Here is a 17,495-nt window from a genome sequence, read left to right on the forward strand (position 1 = left end):
AACTCGTTTATCACCTCACATCGTGTGTGTGTTGGGATGGGTGAGGACATTTGAGATCTACTCTTTTAGAATACTTCAAGCTAGGAGCCAGAGTGATATTGTAGTGGATAGGACACTTGCCTTGTACGTGGCCAACCAGGGTTTGATCCCTGCACCTCATTTGGTCCCCTGACCCCTACCAGGAGTGATCCCTGAGTGTAGAACCAGGAGTAAGCCCTGAGAACCACTCGGTATGGTTCTCAGAAGAAGCAAACAAGCAAAGTTAGAATAATTCATGATAACGACTCTCTAATACAAGTGGTCTCCAGCACCACTGGGTGTGGTCCCCAAATAAGAGAAGACAATGGCTCAGAATGTTTAGCTCTGGTGACCATGCTGTATAAAAATATGCATTTTTTAGCAAGCACTGGTGCTTCTTAGTCTGACAGTTTGTGCATCTCTGGGGATGTTGCCTATATGGGGATGAAAGTTCCTCAAAGATGCTTACAGGCATTAGGCAATAGCCCCTACGACACCTGGAACTTATGAATGCTAGAACACAATGTGATTTCAATAAAACATGTACAAAATAAAGAAAATAGTCCATGCTAATATTGTCTCCTAATCTTTAAGATGAGGAAAAGTTTGTGTTTCATATGAGATGACTGGATTTGGGAGGGGTGGTACGTTAGGAGATAGTCCATTGGCTAAGACACCTGCCTTGTAAGCATGAGGCCTTGAATCTGATCCCCGGAACCTCTCCATGCACTGGCCTGGCAAGCTCGGCAGTTGGTGATCCACAAGTGGGTCTCAGTGCACGGCAGCCTTGAGCCTGTGTTAAGCATCCTCAGGGAAGGGTATGGCCAGGGGCAGGGAAGGGCTGTGGCCAGGGGCAGAGTGACTAAAGATGTGTGATCCCCAAGGGCAGAAGTATAGCCTCCCCACCCCCAGCAACCATGTGAGCACCACAGGGACCCCCAACAAACACAACAGCCAGAAAGTGTGAGTCCCAGAGCCAAATCACCCACAATCCAGCCTGTTCATGGCAACACCAGCAGACTGAGGGGAAGGGGTGAAGGAGATAGAATTTGTTAGCATGTGTGAGGAAGCAGAGAGCAGTCCTCTACTCCCTGACAGCCTTATCCCTCCACCAAGCCTCTTGCTTGGACCGTCCCTTGCTCCTATTTGCCTTTTGCTGAATGCATCAATTTGTTTTGTTCTATCTCTTATTGGAGTCTTTTTCAAGTCAGAATAGTATGCACTGTAGCACTGTCATCCTGTTCATCAATTTGCTCGAGTGGGCACCAGTAATGTTTCCATTGTGAGACTTGTTGTTACTGTTTTTGGCATATTGAATACTCCATGGGTAGCTTGCCAGGCTCTGCCGTGTGGGCAAGCTTGCTGGGATCTCCAAGAAGGACGGAGTATAAATTATTAAAAAGGATAATGCTAAAAAACTACCTGTAACTTGCAGTGTGTGAGTCAGGCATACAGAGAAAGAATGGTCCTGTAGGTAAGTGACAGGCAAAGACCTCTGAGGGAACTGCTGTCTTCCCTTCCCAGCAGAGGGCAGCTTGGGACATGCTGTGGGAAGATTGTGACCTTGCTAAGAAGGTGACTACTGGCAGGGCCTGTGTCCGGTGGCTGTGAGGTAAGCAGCACTGAATGACCCAGAAACCATTTTCAACCACACAGTTTTATATTTGGCTCACTCCGCAGTGTAGACCTGCCGTGAGTAGGCAAATGACTCTTGGCTCATGCTCCTTCCAGAAACTCAGCGCCCTGAAGTGGTTGGGGAGGGACCTGGAGGGGCAGGCTGAGGGGAGGGCCTGGCCACAGCCTAGTCAAGTGTGCTGGCCTGTCGCTGGCTGAGTCACCTCCCTGCTCTCTCTGCCCTGTCTCCCACCTGTCACGGGTCCGATGGTATCTGCCGGGCCAACTTCCTGTGAGCTGTGTGAGGATTAAAAGTTGAGGTGACCTGGGGCTGGAGTGATAGCACAGCGGGTAGGGCGTTTGCCTTGCACTTGGCCAACCGGGTTCGATTCCCAGCATCCCATATGGTCCCCTGAGCACCGCGAGGAGTAATTCCTGAGTGCAAAGCCAGGAGTAACCCCTTTGTATCGCCAGGTGTTACTCAAAAAGAAAAAAAAATGTTGAGGTGATCCTAGAATTGTAGAGAGCCAAATATTTGCCACTCTGGCCACAAACCAGAACTTGTTTTTCTTCTGTACCAGGGATTAAACTCGGGGCCTCATCAAAGGGACTTGCGCTCTGGGCTACAGCCCTGGCGTCACGTGAACAGGGCTGATGGAGGGGCAGGAGGGTGGGGTCTGTGCCGCAGGAGTCAGCCTGGAGGCCTCTTCTTCACATACGAGGAATAGAAGTGACCAGGAAAACTCCCCGTGTATGAACAGAACATTATGCTAATCAAGCCAGCATTTACTGGGAGTTTTTGTTGAGAGTGTGAATTTCAAGTATTTGTACTTGGAAGGAGGAATAAGAGTCTTTGTTTGCTATGACATTTTGCTGGTGACATTATAACCCTCACAACATGCCCACTGTTGCTTCAGAGCTAGCCTGGAGGTACAAATGCTGAAAAGGTCAGACAATAAAGTGATGATGCAAATTATACCCTGTGCTTCCTCCACTCCCATTCAGGGCAGACAGACAGACAGACAGACAGACAGACAGACAGACAGACAGACACACACACACACACACACACACCTACAAACACATTACAGAGAAATGACTCTTTAGAAATCAATATTCAATGCAATGTTACTCTTTCATATTAAATTCAATCTTATATAAGAACCTCGCCAGGAAGCCACCTATAGTAAGCCACTAATTCAGGTCACGTTAATGCTAGTGTGGACTTACATAAAATGCAGTTCAAAGGTCCTGGATCTTCTGGGATTGAAGGTGTCCAGACTCCAGTCCACTGTGAAGCCCTTGCTCTGGCTGCAGCCTGCCAACGCACCTTTCCTCCAGGGTCTGTTGACTTAAGTTCCACACTGCCCTCAGCTCTGTCCCCACCTTTTCTTCCTACAGCCCCTTTTCCTTGTCTCCACTGAGAACTTTGGCCCTGTGCCATTTTTTTCCTGCCCTTCAGCTCATGACATTTCATAGATGCAGAACGCTGTTTAGTCTGAAGCAGCATGGTCCCTTCAGTCACTCTTTGGTACTGTCTATCTGCCAGTGTTTGTGCATATCTCTGATGACGAAAGAATGAGGAACTGCAGTGACTCGGCAAATGGTTCAAGGAGGGGTAGAGAAGGTGCTGTGGCTGTGACAATTGTTAAATGCATAAGAAGTAAATCCAGAGTAGAAACTAAAGGTTAAAGGGGCTTTAAATGGCTTTAAAAGGAAAATTTTCTCAGTTGAAGGTATGTACATCCAAGTGCAGGTAATAGACTTTCATCATAATAAAAATGTTCATCACACTTACCTTTAAATTACTTGTTTAGGCTTTGTTTTGGGCCACACCTGGCTGTGCTCAGGGATTACTCCTGTCTCTGTGCTCAGGGATCACACCTATTAGAGCTCTGGGGAATATATGTGGTGCTGGGGATCACACCCTAGTCGGCCACATGCAAAGCAACTGCACAAAGTCCTGTGCTGTCTCTCTGGCCCTTACAGTTTGATATTCGATGGGCACTAAAAACACTAACATAAACAGCTCATTTTACTGAGTGTCAGTTACCTGCCTGACATCTATACCTGCATGATGTCAGTGAATCTTCCTCATGAAATAGGTAGATTCTGATCCACAGATGTTTGTTCATTGCCCAGGGACTGTTTCCTCTCTTGCAGCTGCGAAAGGTTGTCACTAGGATCTGAGTTTGGCACTGACTCTAGTACCAGGCTTACCTTGGTTTACAATAAATTTGTAGAGACAAAGTTAAATGAAGAATAAAGCTGAATCTCTCTCTACATTGAAAAGGTGACGAGGGATGAGGAAAAGAGTGAAGCCACGAACTACTCTGTCTGTGGCATGTACCTCAAGGGCTCCCTTTCTCTTGGAATCGGGTTCTTTTCTCTTTTCTAATATAGGAGTAATGCTATTTATTCAGCCACTGATTAAGCTGACTGAAGCAGGCATGAACTGCACATTAATTAAATTAAAAAAATTTCTTTTCATAAAGTTGTTCACGATAATTGTTTATATTCAGCATTTCAACACCAATCCCACCACTACTGCACCTTCCCATCACCATTATTTCAAATTTTCCCACCACCATCCAAGTCTGCCTCACAGGCAGATGCTAAATAATTTATTTTGTATTGCTTGTAATGAATAGTTGTGATGCTCCTGGAATTATAAATTCTAAATATTTGGGGCCCGAAGACATCGCTGTGGTGTGCTGCTTTCTTCCAAGATTCATTTGTGATCATTCACATCTCTGAATCATGGCCATTAATGCGCTTAAGTGACCTCTTTTGGTCTCTTTTGAGACTTATTTATGGGTCTTTGAAGCAAGGCGGATGAATGAGCTAGCATAGCTGAGCTATTGGTGGTTTGTGGGTGTGGCTCCCACATACTTAACTTTTGGCTGTTCAATTTCTTGGGAAACTTGGTCCCAAATTGTTCGGGTCCAGCCAGAAGCACAGCGGCAATTTTTGGGTATCAAGAAGCCTGAAGGCACCATCAGGCTGCTGATGCTCTCGCCCCACAGGTGCAGGTTGACCTGCTGGCTGCACTGTACCCCCTGAATCAGTGTCTTGCTCCGAGCCCTGGAGTATCAGATGGGGCTATGTACATATACCAAGAGCCTGACTCCGGAAGTTCTAAATCAGGCAGCTCTCTGCAGCTTGAACGGAACTGGAGGCTGTCACGTTAAGTGAAGTAGTGAGAAGAAGGACAAACGCCAGATGATTTCCTTGATCTGTGGTCTTCAGAATAACAGCACAAAGAAGTGGAGGGGACCATGGGGAGGCCTAGATTACCCTGGCCGAGACTCAAACTGAGTACAGGAATGAGAAAAGGGCCGGGGTCCTGGGGTGTATGAGTGGTGTAGAGCTGTGGTGTATTTGTATGTTGGAACCACAGAACCAACAGGCACATTTTAACATGTGCCTGTCAGGAAGGCAGGCTGGGAGGGGGGTGGGAGCTGGGACACAGTGGGGGAGTTGACAGTGTGATGGGATTGGTGTTGGCATATTGTACACCTGAACCCTAACTGTGAATGACTTTGCAAACCATAGTGCCTCAGCTGAAAAAAAAAGTTAATAAAAAAATGGCTCACGTGCTCGCGTGCACGCACACACACACGCGCACACACACACACACACACAGAGTTAAAAAACGAGGGATTGTCCCCAGGGCATAGGCTGTGTGGCTGGCTGTTCTCAGAGGGTGGTTGTCGGGGAGTGGTGTTGCCTGGTGCAGTCCTTGAGCAGAAGCCATGGGCCAGCAGAACAGGGTGTGCGGCTCTGTCTCTGCCCTGAGGGAGGGTGGGATCCTCTCGGCAGAGCCAGCCTGGATGCTGTGGGCTCTGGTCACTTCACTAGGTCTTGTGGTGCAGTGGAAGCGTTGCTGTGCGTGGAGGAGCCGTGCTTCAGATATATATATATATATATATATATATATATATATATATATATATATATATATATATATATATATATATATGCCCTGTCCTCCTGTTGCTCATTGATTTGCTCGAGTGGGTACCAGTAACGTCTCCATTGTGAGACTTCTTGTTACTGTTTTTGGCATAACGAGTACACCATGGGGAGCTTGCCAAGCTCTGCTGTGCAGGCACGATACTCTTGGTAGCTTGCCAGGATGTCAGAGAGGGACAGAGGAATCAAACCAGGGAGGAATTGAACTTGGATTGGCTGCGTGCAAGGCAAATGCCCTACCACTTTGCTATCACTCCAGCCCAATAACACAACACAATTTATTTTTGTTTGGGGCCACCACACCCACTGATGCTCATTGGCATTTCCAGCTCAGTGCTGGTGTGACCATATGCAGTGTTGAGGGTTGAACCCGGGGCCCCCTGAGTGAAAAGCATACATTCCAGCCTGTTGAATTCTTGCTCCCTCCCATCAAAATATCTCAAAAGAGTGTTTGCTTCTGTACACCAAAACTATCTATCTATCTACTTTTTTTTTTAAAGGATTAATTCTTTTCATTTACACTGCAGATGGGTGTGGTGCTGTAATTACGAGAAACCATGTTAAAAATACTGTAACCCTTCCTTGACTTTTGAGCTCTGGCCTGGGTCCAGGATAACAGCAGCTTCTCTGGCCAAGAGCTCCTGCTGTGAGACAGGCAGCTCCTCGGAGGGCCCCCGGGTTGCCTGGGGGTCAGCAGGGAGCCAGGGAAGGCCACCAAGGCTGCACACTCAGTCTCAGGTGGGGGCCGGTCAGTGGGTCCACCCACGGTGGTGTGCAGGCAGAGGGAGCCAGGAGTGCTGACCAGGGCTGGGGAGGAGAGGAGAGAGGAGAGGGGAGGGGAGGAGAAGGGAGGGGAGGGGAGGGAATAATCAAATTTCTTCTTTTTTTCTTCCCCATACCCCAGAAGAAATACTTTTCTATCAGGTGATAGCTGACATTCTGAGCTGTTTTGGGAGTCTGTCTCTCTCTCTCTCTCTCTCTCTCCCTCTCTTCTCTCCCCCTCTCCCATCTCTCTCTTGTTCTCTCTTTCCATCCTCTCTCTCTTCCCCTTTCTCCTCTCCCCTCTTTCTCCCCTTCTTTCTTTTTTCTTCTCTCTCTCTCTCTCTCCCTCTCTCGCTCCCTCCCTCCCTCTGTGGACACATATGCATGTGTGTGCATCTGTGTTGTGCTGCAGGACGCAGGCTACACTCCTGTGGAAATACATGTGGTGACATCTAGTCGTACTGTTTCGGCAAAATCTCAGCAAATTTACCTTCTCCTACTGGGTCCCCAGTGTCCACTCAGGACTGCAGGAGGTCAGCCCAGGTATAGGAGAGAATGGCAGGTGCTGGCTTTGAAACAGCCTCTGGAATGTTCTCTTTTCAGGACAGGCTCAGGCAGCACTGGGCCCACAGGAGACGGAGCACTCTCAGAACCTGAGTTGTGCGACTCTGGAGTCCTCACGCTCTCCCTCCCCCCCTCTTGGCCCCCTCCTCTAGCCTCTCCTCTCCCTTCCATGAACTAGAGTTGGAAGTAAAAATCTTGTTAAGTTCTAGGTGTCTTTCTATTGTGTACATTCTATCAAACTTCAGTTGCTTGAGATACTCTCAGGAAAAGGTGCTGTAGTGAAAGAAATTTGGATAACTCTAAAGTCTACATATAACAGTCATATACATTTGAAAAGCTCTCAAAAGTCCTGCTTTAAAAATCTTGTTTATATTGACAGAAGCATAAACTAGTTCAGATGTTATGGAAGCAATATGGAGATTTTTAAGAAAAGGTAAAATAAAAAAAACAGTTTCATGATATCAAATTATTTTACTTCTGAATATTTACCTCATAAAACATAAATTTAATATGATATATAGACTGCTATGCTCATAACAACATCATTTACAACAATAACAAACTGGAAACAGTGCAGGAGTCCATGGACATATGAGTGCATAAGGACATGTTATATATCGATGATGTGATGCTATGGAGAAGATGAAACTGACATCATCCTGAGGGTATCATGCTTAGTGAAATAATACAAAGAGAAAGACAAACACTTCCCTTGTATGTGGAACATAGGACAAGAAATCAAATGAACTAAATAAGCAAAAACAAAAAAAAAAAGCCAAAAACAGAAAAAACTTTTATTCTACTTTTACCAAACTAGTAGTTACCAGAAGGCAAGTGGGCAATTGGTTAGTTAATTTGGTAAAAGTAGCTGATAGAAGGTGAGCCTCAATGTGGTGCACACAGATGCTCATTTAGAATGTTGCTAAATGGAAAGGCACATCTGAAACATCTGAAATGTATTTTACTGCACTGAAAAAAGAGTAACCAGAAACGTGTTTGGGACCAGCGCAACTGTACAGTGGGTAGGGCATTTGCCTGGCACCCCACGTAGTCCCTGAGCCCACCAAGAGTTATCTCTGAGAGGTAGGAGCTTGCAATGAAGGGATGCATGAGGAATCTAGCGATGGGGGCGGGGGGGTGCAGAACTGGCCCTGCTTCCTGCCCAAATGAGACTCCAGCAGCCTCCCACGAACAGCTCCCCCTCTCCTGAACAGCCATGATCCCAGAGGCACACAAACCAATCTCAGAATATAGTGGCTGCTGGCAGAGATACCTCTGGACTTAATACCAGAACCCCTAAACTGGGCGGCCAATTTCACGACCGTGCAACATCATATGCTCATTGTTATCAACAAAAGAAAACATACGATCTAATGATGCCATTCCGACAGGTCTGACTGTTGGAGGGCAAACTCCAAATAATGATAGTGAGTTTTCAGTCAAAAGTTGAATGTGATCATAGCAATGAGAGTTAATTGAAAATTATCTGCCACACAGGCAGAGGGGGAGAGGGAGGGAGGGTCTCTGGGGTTCTTGGTGGTGGATCATGTGCACTGGTGAAGGAATGGGTGTTTGATCATTGTATGAGATTTGATCCTGAAAGCCCTGTAACTGTTCTCATGGTGTCTCAATGTGGTCACTCGACCTCATACTTCTTCATCCTCAGCGATGGGAAACAAATTGTCTAATGCTTCCTTTTCAGCAGGTCTGACTTTAGGGGAGAGACTCTCCAAACAATAATAGTGAGTTTTGTTGAAATATTGTATGCAATCAAAGTGAAAGTAAAGTGAAATTTATTAGTTACACAGGCGGGGGGGGGGCTTAGGGCGTGGGGGGGTTTGGGGTGTGAGGGGGCGGGTGGAGCTATACTGGGATTCTTGGTGGTGGAATATGAGCACTGGTGAAGGGATGGGTATTCGAGCATTGTATAACTGAGATTTAAACCTGAAAACTTTGTAACTTTGTAACTTTCCACAATAAAAAATTTAAAAAAAATAAAAAGCATAAAATAAAAAAATAATTAAAAAAAAAGAGTTATCTCTTATAAAAAACTAAATCACGCTGAGGGGAGTGTGCACTCTCGGGCTCCCCGGGCGGCTCTGTCTCACCGCCCACGTTCGGTGCTCTGGAATCGCTGTATGTGGACTGGATCGGGACGGCCGTTGGCCAAGGACAGGCAAAGGAAGAACGAGGACCAAGCTGGTTGCTGATTAATTACCGTTTATTCAATCTTCCATCTTTCTCATCTCCCGCACTTCCAGCTCCGTCCTCTCTCTGGATCTACTGCAGCCTTGATTCCCATCTCTCTCCTCCCTTTTTCCTCTCACCCTTGCCCCTAGGTTACACACTGCCAGATAGCAAAATCAACATAAGAAAACCCTCCCTGAGGGCTGTCAGGTTCAAAGGGAACACAACCTAGGGGCATTCCAAAGCCCTTCCTGACTGCCAGTAGGCAAAATACCTCTTAAGGGTTTTTTCTCCTCTCCTTATTAATACTAGTTATTTTTGTATGGACATAGCAAGAGATACATTGAGGCTTGCAAGACAGCTCTCCTGGCAACATCTTGCCACAGACTCAGACTACAGCACTCAGGCCAGATGAATCATTCCTCACCCTAGCAGGGTCCAAATCTAGTTATCACTGTTTGGATCATGCATGACAGCATTTGTCCATGACCAAGCTCTTAACTTATAGTTAAGCATTAGGCACTTTGGCCAGGCCCATCTCGATGCCAGGGCAGCACACAACTCACCGCTTGCTCTGGGTCCGTCTCGTCCCTCGTCGGGCCCCTGCTTTTGGGGGTGCTAGGAAGTAAGGGCAGCTGAGGCTTAGGTCAAGAGAACAGATGCCCAGAAGGAAAATATCATGTAGAGTCAAATGACTCCCAGGTTATAAAAGTAATAGCATTTGCCAAGTCTTCTTGTGTCCATACAAAAAAGGACATTGCTCTGAATAAACTATGCAAAGGACTCAAGGAGAAGAGAAAAACAATATTTACAAGTCAACAGAACACTAAGAAAGAAGCTACAAATAAACACAGAGGAATGGGAGCACTGTGATGGGAGTAACTCAATAAACCTAAACTACCTGAGGCTATGTTATCCTACAATCTCTGAGCCAGGAGTAAGCCCTGAAGACCACTGATGTGGCCCTAAAACAAAATAAACAAAATAAGAAAAGTGATTTGATAAAAGATCTTTCTCATCTGCATCTGCTTCTCCCGTCTGCCAGAGTAGTATAGAAAGACAATTCTCTGCAAAGAGCTTCTACCCTGGTCTTCCTGGGAAAGAGCATTCCCCAAAGGCGACCCCTGCTGCCGCTTCCCTCCTGAATCCTTCAGCAACTGACCTCACCTGTCAGGGTTACTTCCCTTTTCTCTAGGCGTCTCCCTGTCTTGCTAATGCACATGTGGGCAGACACCACTCACCTCCTGGAAGCCCCAGCAGGCCTCTTAGTGCCTTTGGATTTCTCTCCAAACTCAGACGCTCACTCGCTGTGGTCCAGCCCGGAGCCCCATTTTGTCTGCGTCTTTTACACTCTGGATGCATCCCTCTCCTTCCGACACTTTCTGGCCCACCAAGACACACAGACACAGACACACAGATGTCAGACACCAGGCACACACAGACACAGACACACAGACACCGACATAACAGACACAGGCACACACACACACACACTGACACAGGCGCGCACACACACTGGCACAGACACAGACACACAGAGGCTCACCCCCCCCACCCCAGACGACAGGCTGTAGTAGAGCGACCCCTTGTGTTGGGGATGGGGTTCAGGAAGGGAGTCACAGGGTGACGGGAAGCCATGCTGGAGGGGAGGAAACTGGAGACTGATTAGAAATGAAAGAAAATATTAAGGCTGAAAATAAAAAAGCCCAACGGAAGGAGCCTTAACGGACATCTTCCCCATGATGATGGGCGTCGAAAGCCCTTGGACAGTCCACACAGGCGTGGGCAGGGGGTCAAGCTGAGCAATGTCATGAGCTTGAGGGGAGCGAGAGGGCCACGGGCTGCAAGGACAGGGACACGGGTTTCACAGCCACTGAGGCAGAGACGGAGCACTGCGTGGAGAGGAGTGTGGGTAAAGCCGGCGGGGTTGGGAGCTACCCAGGACAAGCCCGGGGCTGGGCTGCAGCCAGCCGGGTGGGCCAGCTCCGGGCTGGCATCATGCCCCTGGGAAAGTCCCCCTGAGTAAGGGGACAGTCACAGGAGCAGCAGCCAGGGAGGGGGCAGCCCGGCGGCCGGTGGGAAGCAGTGTCCTGGGTCTGCATGAGCTCTGGGAAGGTGTGCACATGGGCCCAGAAAGCCCCAGGTGCGAGGGGCACGGGGCTGGCGAGCTGACCCCCGGCCTCACAGAGGTCCTGTTGAGCTCAATACCAGGACTTGACAGCAGGCTTTTGTGTGTAACTGTGGATTTTAGGGCTCACGTTTCTCTGCTTCTGTGTGTAACAGGCTCTTATTTTTCTGCCCTTCTTGCATTTCCAGAACCCGGACTCCCATGACTCTGGACTGCTTCCTTCCATGTCTCTCCAAGTCTGGACAGGCTGTGGTACTTGTGGCCTCTGTGGCTTCTCAACCAATCCTCCTGGCATGGTCCTAGTGCTGTCTCCTTTCTCAGAACCTGATGTCTCCCTTTGATTGGATTTATTAGCAAAATCACCGTATCCCTCTATCACTGTTATCCTGTTGCTCATCGATTTGCTTGAGCGGGCGCTAGTAATGTGTCCATTGTGAGACTTGTTGTTACTATTTTTGGCATATTGAATACACCACGGGTAGCTTGCCAGGCTCTGCTGTGTGGGTGAGATACTCTCAGTAGCTTGCCAGGCTCTCGAGAGGGATGGAGGAATCAAACTCTGGTCGCCCGAGTGCAAGGCAAATGCCCCACCCATTGTGCTATCACTCCAGCTCAATGTGGAGGTTATATGCATCTGTTCAGCATGTTGTTAATCTTAGGTACTGTGTGTGTGTGTGTGTGAAAGAGAGAGAGAGAGACAGACAGAGACAGACACAGAGACAGAGAGACAGAGATGAAGGAGAGACTAAAATTCAAATAAAGAATTTCTGAAGATATAGCATTTTTCTCTAAGTCACTTAAAGTACAATATTATTTCCTTCCTTTATCACTTTATTTCAGCAGCTCAGGCATCTCCAGGTTTCAGAGGAACAACTAGAGAAAACAACTGGATGCTTTTCTCTCCTGACTGAAACTTCTTCTCTCAAACTTTCATCAGACTGGGACCAAGTGCCAGGCAGTGTGAGGGTTTCAGGTGCCAGGTGACACAGGCCACCCCACGCGGTCTGCCTGCCGTGAGGAAGAAGAGAGCGATGTTAGTCCGAGGGACTTGGCCCTGTAGGTGCAGGTCTTGCACTGCCTGAGAGGAAAGAGCAGGAAGAGGAATGTTTAGTCACTCCCTGAGGGCCATGGCTGGGGGTCCGTGCTTCTGAGTGACTAAGGCTTCCTGTCCTGGTGGGTCCTCCCCAGTGATCCAGCTCCAGGATGGTAATTGCACCCTAGGGATGGATTTTACAGACCCCACTCCCCCTCTGTCTTAAGACATGACTGGGAGGGACAAAAGGTGGAGTATTTTAAGGAACAGGATGTTTGGGAGGAGAAAAGGACATGGAAGGCAGGAGTCAAAGTTCCCAAAGTTCTTTCCTAAAGTACATCACATTAGGCGGCAAGGCTGCTGACTCACCGTTCGCAAAGCGTTCCTCAGGCTGCATTCCTGCGTGTGCCTGGGGAGACCAGCTCACTTCCCAACTCTGTTCACAGAAACACCTTCCGTGTGAGCTTACTAGAGACTCAAAACAACCAATCAACTGTGCTTCCGCTTCCGCTAGCCTGAGGCCCTCTCCCAGGACTCACCCTTGGGCGCCCTGGCACTGAGAGGCTGTGGAGTTGATGTGAAGAGCCTTTAACATCCTAGTGATTGAACCTTCTCACACAGAGCAAGACTTCCCTGCGGGGAATCACGGGATGACCAGGACCTACTCAGGAGCAGCGTGGATGCAGGAAACTAGCCTCACCTCCCAGATCAGTCTGACATCCACTTCTTAGGGAAAGGTACCAGCCAGGTAGAAAACCATCTGACCTCGGAGTCAGCAGATTCAGCTCCAACCTTAGTCCTAACAATGCTTAGCACTTGAGGTTGGCTCCCTGGTTTCTCATCAGGGCCTTGGTTTCCATTTTGATAGATCAGGAAGAATAATATTTATCCTGCCAGCCACGCAGGAGTCTTAGAGGCCCCAACAGAGTACCAGGGAAGGAAGTCATCTTAAGGAACATTTGGTGCTTCAATTTCCTCCTGTACCAGCCCTAACAATAAACCACAAAGCCTCTCCTTGAACTCCCCTTTGTAACCCTTAAACTCTCACTGTGATGGAAGTGCACAGTGCCTTTGGATTTATTTTGAGCTGAAAACTGCCTCCTTTGCACCCAACCAACTGGATCCTGTCCAGTCAGAAGCCTTCTTCAGAAAGAGCTTTAGTTTATTGAGAGGAAGCCTTGCACTCCTGGTACAGTCAGAGCAATTTGAAGCCTTTCTCTAAGAAGATTAGGTCTTTGCTACCTTCACTGTCCTGGTGGTTTGTTCTCCAAAGACCCTTGAAGTAACTTACAGCTCTAGAGTGACTGGCTTGGAACCGGATGTGGTATTTACAATAGTCTGAAAGGGAAAACAAGGCAAGGCACCCCCCTCTGGTGTTGTAGATGCTATGCCACTAGGAAAGTGGCTGGCCCTTAAATCTGCTTCTCTGGTGGTCACATCTCAGTAATACATTTTCTCTCTTATCTCAACTTCAAGCATCTAGGTTTCTGACTCTCATTTTCTCCCTAGCTTAAGTCATATAATACTCAATTCAACCATTATTTTTGTTTGTTTTGCCGTTTAAGAGATGCTCAAAGTCTGGGATCATTCAATGCAACACTTGGTCAATCAGGCTACAGTACAGTACTCAGTCCCACAGCAGAGCTGGTGTGGTCTTATGGTTCTGAGGACCACCAGGAACCCCCTAGCAGTGCTCAGGGGCCTTGGGGCTGCAGACAGCAATGGCCAGGAGGTAATTTGATGTTAGGGATTGAACTTAGGTCAGGAATATGCAAGGGGCCCTGAACTATCTCCTTAGCACCCCAATAATTCTACATCCTCACCAGAACTTTAAGTCCATTAATTATATACCTGTTCCACCCTTCCTTTGTCCCCATATTCTCCCCTCTTCTCTCCTTCCTTCCCTCCCCCTTCCCCTTCCCTTCCTATGCCCCATGTCCCCATGTCCCTTGTTACTAATCCTTGAACTCATGACTCATCATAATAATTGCTTAGCTATACTCTCAACTCCTTTCCCTCCCCCTCTTGTCTGATTTAATCCTATACAATCTCCTCCTGCATCTAAATGAAAATGGCCCGAGAAAAACAATGCATCAATATGTTCACTGAACTGATGGCAGTAAGGCTTCCTGGTAAGCATTCTCTAGTGCTCCCACTTGGATGTTCCAGGTCTTACCTCCACTGTCCTTAAGCTTTTGTAACCTCCATCTCCAGCCCTACTGTGGGCTGACAGTCCTGTTTGCATCTTATGGGCCTCCCACATGCTTCTTCACCTCATCCAAACCCTTCCTGTGTCTGTGCAACTCATCTTCTCTGTCCCTGTGTGTGACTTCTGGGCTCTACTTGTATCCTGTAATAAATCACCTCATTTTTACAGGATCGTGCCCATCCCTTGTAACAATAATGTTTTATTTTACTTTGAAAAAGACAATCCAAACCACCAGTAGTGACAAAGGACTTTCTTCTTAGGCATAGGTAAGGAAGTTAGGAAGGGAGACTTAGAAATTCAATCATCTATCCGAATCAGAGACCTTGGAATCAGTTTGCCTGTCTCTAAACCCTACTCAAATGAAACTTCATGAGCTAGATAGATTAGAGCAGTTCTCTCTCTCTCTCTCTCTCTCTCTCTCTCTCTCTCTCTCTCTTTCTCTCTCTCTCTCTCTCTCTCTCTCCCCAACCCATAGTTCTGCTCCGAGTGGTCCATGCCATGGATGTGAGATCATTTCTTCTGTAACCTTGGTGCAGCAATAAATGCCGGGGGCTTTCTGGGACTTCAGGAACTTGTTGATTCTCTAAAACCCTAACTTGACTGACCTGCCTGAATAAACATGGGTTGTTGTGGCATTTTTCAGAGCTCTCTCCATGGCAGCCATGGCTAGGATGGCAGACAGATGGGGGACGGGAGTGGGAATCACCAATTTGGCATCCCACCTTAGTGTTGTGATGATACCTCACAAATTTTATGAGTGTAGGGCAAGTGTGCCCCTTACAGTGACCCATTAATGCAACCTGGACCTCACACAGATGTAGGAAATAAATATGAGGCTGGCAACCTCCCTCCCAAGCCTTCTGTTAGCAGGAAACACTCCTCACCACCACCCCCTACCCCCGCCACAGTCCCCCTATTCATGTTATGGACTTTGAATAACTTGGCCAAGAAGAATTTTTCTTCCGGAATATCGGATGCATGACTACCTCAGACGAAGACTGGTCAGTCTTCAGCCACCAGACCAGTGAGGCTTGAGTCTCCCAAGCACATGGGATCAGACTGGAATTTAGATCATTTAGAAAAGCACATATCTCTTGTCTCTGGTTTTTGTAGCTACCCAAACCAGTGGTGACTGTAGTCATGCATCTCTTAAGGGGCGCATTGGAGAGGGCTGACCTGCCCACCTGCCTGTCAGGGCCCACGTGAACTCCCTGATTCCTCCCTGCTCACACTGTACAGGGCCCACAGACAGAGGCTCTGAGCATCTGGAAGGGATGAACGGGTTCCCCAAGGCTACTTGCTAAGTGAGAAGAAGCAGGGACAGGAGAAAAACTAGAGTTTGCTGCTCTCCAGCGCCCTTCCCACGGAACCCTGGAGGGCCGGCCACTGACTGGGGCTGGCTCCTTAATGTCAGAGCCCTGAGCACGCTGAGCTGGCAAGACTCTCACAGGTACAGGCTCTGAATCTGCTTTATTTCAGGGCTTTTCAGCCGGGGCTCCATTGACATTGTCACAGGGATTGTTCTGGTGCGTGGGTTTACTTGCACATGTTGGATATTTATTTAGGAATCTCTGAACTTTAGCCATGAGATATCAGTGTCATTCCCTACAGTGACCAGAAGGAATATCTCTGATACTGCTAAAGGTCTTTTTGGGGGAGAATGACTTTAGAGAAATGCCTTAGGCAGCATCCTGCTTGCAGTAGTGGATCTTCTCCAAAGGCGCTGATTTGGGCTCAAGTCATGCACATAATTCATCCCTTCAACATAATTTTACTTAAAATTTTTACCTAGTGCTATGACAGACCCTGGGGATACAAAGATAGAATGTTAATATTTAGGCACCGGAGCAATAGTGCAGCGGGGACGGGGGAGGTGTTTGTCTTGCATGCGTCTGACCTGAGTTCGTTCCCTGGCACCCCATGTACACCCCCAAGCACTACTAGGAGGAACCCCTGAACACTGCCAGGTGTGGCCCCCAAACAAGAACAAAAATCAAACAAAGAATGATACAATGTGAAATTTTAGTTCAAGACAGATGGTCCCTTTGTGCCAGCCTGAGTTAGGCCACCCTCTCCCCGCCTCAAGCACTTCTTCCTGTCAATGATCACAGGAATCACCATGTATGTCTGGACTGGCCTGTGCCAGGCTGACTTCTTCTCTTCCATCTTCCAATCCATAGTCCACACTCCAAAACTCAGTGGCTTCAATTAGGTAGGGCACATTTGCTAAGCAGAGGTTACTGATCACCCCGGGGAGTCCTGTTGTAGGGGAGTTGCAGGCGCTTATTCCAGCCAAGGTTAAATAAGGTTCATTGCTGGTGGCTGATGACTAAACTAACAAATTCCACTTCTGGGCAGGATGACATTGCCATGGACCAAGTGTGGCCTGTGAAAACCTAGGAGGAGAGAAGCATCAGCCTTGGGAGGGGTGGGCGGTGTCGGGAGGGAAGCAGACATTGTAAGGAAACAGCCTATTCTGATGAAGGGCTGGGCCTGCAGCCTGGGAATCCAGCACACTGGTAAAGCCAGACAGAAAGGAAAAACAGACCTGACGTGGCTAGGGAGCTGCAAGGAGCCCCAGCACCAGCACTTCGGAATGATCTGTGTAAAAAGTGAACAAGAGTTTGTTACATCTCCAATTGTGATTACTCTCTGATGGAGGATGCAAGGGTTGCCTGGCCCTGCTGAGTGGGCAGGCCAGGCCAGAGGCACAGCGGTGATAAACTGGAAGGGTTCCGTGTCAGAAAAAACATGGTAAAGTAATGGCAGCAACCACTGTTCATAGCACTTCCTGAGCCATAGAATATTTGAATCTTGACTCTCCCATATGGATGGGGCAGCTATGGAGGTGACTTATGGTGCCTCAGAGAAACTAACAACACCCTTCTGATTCTGTGACCCCATGGAGGCAGACCTTGGCTGCTTTCTGTCCTTCGACCTTTGCCAACCACTCCCTATAGTGAGATCAAGGCCGTGTCTTTGACAAGAAGGAAGTCGGTCCTTGC

This window comes from Sorex araneus, chromosome 1 (genome assembly GCF_027595985.1).
Source record: "Sorex araneus isolate mSorAra2 chromosome 1, mSorAra2.pri, whole genome shotgun sequence".
In the NCBI taxonomy this organism is placed as follows: Eukaryota; Metazoa; Chordata; class Mammalia; order Eulipotyphla; family Soricidae; genus Sorex; species Sorex araneus.